The following is a 4068-nucleotide window of genomic DNA, read 5'->3' on the forward strand; positions in this document are numbered from 1 at the left end:
TCCTACACTGAGAAATGCAAGAGTATCCCAGGTCATCACTCTTATTAAAAATTATCAAAAGTATCCAGCAATGTTTAATGAGAGATTCTTTGGAGAGACAATTACTAAGGCATTGAAAACTGAGAATAATTCATTACATGCTAATGATAGAAAGCAGAATCTGCCTTAATAAAAAGTTTATCATTTAGAGCCTTAAAGTGTTTGACTTTGCCCCTTTTCCTTTCTTGTTGTGAACTTATTTTAAAAGCATAAGAAATTGTGTGGCCTCATTTTTAGCTGTATAGAAGTCAATAAAATGGTAACTGAGGCAAGGAAATAGTTATGATTTCCTAAAAGACCTGTTTGTTTCTTTTCTGTGGAACATATAAACATTTCCTTACCTCTCTTCTTCTCCCTCTCCCTCTCCCTCTCCCTTTCCCTCTCCTCCTTTTCCTTCTCCTTCTTCTTCTCTTCCTCCCCCCTGTAGCCCTCCCCCACTCCATCTCACCTTTTCTAAACATCCCTTCTTTACAAAAGGCAGAAAAGCAGAACAAGTCAGTGGACAGAACACAGGACAGAGGTCAGGAGACCTCGATAAAAATCCCACATGGACCAGTAAAGCCTTAAGAGCTCAAGTTTCCTGATGTCATATTCACCCTCCCAGGCTGGGAATGGCCAGTTGTGTTCATGGTTGGGCACTGGATTATTCTGAATTGGGACATGCTATTTAGCAGTATCCCAAAAAGGAAGGCCTTCTTTGGAGGGTGGTGGGGAGAGGAAATAACAAACAGACTGATATTAGTAGACCCTGGCTCTGTGCCTTCCAACTCTCTCTGTCATCCCACACACAGTGGGTATTTTTCCTTTATCATGAGACTGGACATCCAACCAAAGATTTGCAGGGTTGTTGAGGTGAGAAGGTGTTGTGAACTAGTGGTAGATATCCTTGAAGTGATCACTACTTTAATGAGAAAAGAGTCTGCAGCGTGCCTTGTGAAAGTCATGGGGATGTGGAAGCTGTGTGAATACCCACAACTCCAGATCACTGGCTCCTCTACAGATCAGCTCCAGCTCCAGCTTGTCATCAGACAGCAGCAGGACAGGAGGCTCAGGCCATAAGGCCACATCAAGATCACTACATAGAGATAAGCCCTGGCTGAGCAGCCTCCTTGCCATGTGATCCTGAGTGGTAGGTCACTAGTCTTCCAGGAACCCATCTTCCCATTTATAAATCTAGACTAGCAACAAAATTTCAGAAACATTCTAAAGCTAGAATGCAGTCATAAATGTGGAAGAGCCTTGTAAGGTACAAAACACTGACCAGACCTGAGGGAGTAGTACCACATCATTGGCTGAGCATGTAGGGCATCGCCATGATAGAGATAAAGGACACCTATTGGGTTGTCTGGCCCACCTTTTTCCCATGATTCCCCTTGCTCAAGCAGCCATTTTATATGAATGTACAGTGTCACTGTGACCTTTGATGTATACTTGTTTCCACCTGTAACAGTTACAGTCTTTTCCACAATGTCTGCTCTGGTTAGCATGGTTAGTTCAGGGTTGACATTGAAGAGAGGACCCTTTCCTAGGAGTTTGGAAAACATCTCACTTTGTTGGGGTGTTTTTGTTTTTGTTTTGTTTTGAGACAGGGTCTAGCTATGTAGTTCAGGCTAACTTTAAACTCACTATATAGTCCAGTCTGGCCTCAAGCTCATGGCAATCCTCCTACCTCAGCCTCCCAAGCGCTGGCCCCACTGTGGTTTTGACCATTGCTTATAGAAAGCTGATTTAATCCAGCAGTCATTACAAATTTGAGCTCTGTTTTGAAGTCTGGAGACCAAAGAAGCCGGATATCTGAGAAAGACAGAGAAAGGGAAAATAGATAGAGAACAGCACAGATCGGGGAGACAACAGGCAGTGTCCCTCCACCAGCTCTCTTTGGACTCTGAAGCCAAGAGACCCCTACCCACGGTTATGTGGTTATCCCTTTGTCCCTTGATGTTCTTTATCCAAGTTTAAATGGGTCTTTGTTTATTGCAAGGAATAAAAAAAGACAGTCCAACTCCTACAGTGCCAGAGCATGCATATGAAAATACCAACTATGTGCTAGGCCCTGCTACAGGTACATTTCTTTTATACTTTAACCTTTTTTTTTAAAATCAGTGCTTAACATACATTCATTAAAGGATAAATGAATACATTTTGTGTTCACCCACACAACCAATTCCCAGGTCAAATTATTAAAATCACCAGCCCCCAGAAAGTGCTATTTCATCAACTTCCACTCAGTCTTCCACCTCTTCTTTGGGGTGGGTAACTACCATTCTGACTTATCCTAACAAGTATCTGTTTCTGTTCCTACACTGTCTCAGTGGTTCTTCTAAATTAAAAGGCTAATTATAAAACATTTCATACATTCAGAGAAGCACAAACAATTAAACGATACCTGTGAATCCAACTTTCCAACTTAACAAAATATTAACGTTTTGTTTTAAAGATCAAGTAACCTCAAACAGGGGCTACTTTAAACTCAGAGATTTAAAGGAATGCCCAGTCATTGCCTTGACTGACTTCATCTTCTTAATTTATTTCTCCAGCCTACCTTCCTATAGGCAGTCATCTCATGCTAAGAACAGAAATTGCTCCCCAAGTCCTGGGGCCAGGAGGATGCCAGGAGAAAGCCAGTAGGTCTCTGACACAACCAGACATACAACTGAACAGACTGAAATTGTTATGCCTAGGCACATCTTTGGGCTCTGTACTTCTGTTGGTTCTCTGTGGAAGTCTGAAGCTGTCGCTAGTACAGATGAGCTTTCTAAAACTACAGCTGTCTTCCTAATTTCATGAGACTAAAAATAAACTCCTTTCCTGCCTCACCACAACTTCTTTTTTGGTCCATGGGCTCTAGAAAAGTGGATGGCCCTGATACTTCTGGCAGACAATTCCAATGAAAAATCCTTTACCCCAAATCCTTATGACCAGAACTGCTTCAGATTTCAATATTTTTTAATTGTGAAATATTGTCAGACATTACCAGTTTAGCATCCCTAATATGAAAGCCCAAAATCTGAAATGCTGATGACATTCAAAAAGCTTCAAATTTTGTAGCACTTCAAATTTCAGATTTTTGAATTATAGATGCTCAACCTGTGCTTGCTTTCATTCTTCTCTTTGATATCCTATGTCTGAACTATATTTTGTGCTATTAAATAACTTTTATTTGTTTCGGGATTCTTCCAGGATTCATGTCTTTCACTAATTGCAGAGCATTTTTTACACATTCTCTCCTGTATGTTTGGTTTTCTTCCTAACCTTTGTTGTGAACTATAGCATACATATAGAAAAGTATATAAACAAAGCCAAAAATGTAACTTCATAATTTATCCTAAATTTATCACCCACTGAACTACCACCCAGGTCAAGAAATAGAGCCTCGTCAGGACTCCCAGATCTGTACTCAAGTCTTCTGCCCCCACCAAAATTAATCACCATGTTACCTTTAACGATAATGAATTCCTAGATTTTCCTTATAGTTTTAAAACTCAAAGATGCATTGCTAAATACCTAGCTTTAATTTTTATCTATTTTGTATGTGTGACTCTGTTTCTGTTTTCCTAAACCATCTTTTATTCATTGTGACTTTAAATTCAATTAACACAAGGGCATTAAAATCTTTTTTTTGTAAACATTTAATCCAGACTATATATATGGTAATTACTTTTCTTTTAGGTAATTGTGGTTGGGTATTCTGTCAATTTTTTAAATAAGCTTTTTTAATTGCAGGATAGCTTTGGATTTACAGAAGAATGACAAAGATAGCACACAGACTTCCCGTATGCCACTGTTAGTTTCTGCTGTTAGCATCTTGCATTATAATAGTAAATTTGTCACAATGCATAAATTAATATTGATACGGTATTATTCACTAAATTACATACTTTCTTTGGATTTTATTAGTTTGTACCAAACGTTCTTTTCCTTTTCTAGGATTCCACCAGGATACTTACCTTACATTTGAGTTTTGTTTCTCTTTGTCTCCTCTGGGCTGTGGCAGGTTTTTTTTTTTTTTTTTTATTTTATTTTTTTTTT

Source organism: Fukomys damarensis, unplaced genomic scaffold, assembly GCF_012274545.1.
Source record: "Fukomys damarensis isolate Sample0158 unplaced genomic scaffold, DMR_v1.0_HiC HiC_scaffold_13, whole genome shotgun sequence".
In the NCBI taxonomy this organism is placed as follows: Eukaryota; Metazoa; Chordata; class Mammalia; order Rodentia; family Bathyergidae; genus Fukomys; species Fukomys damarensis.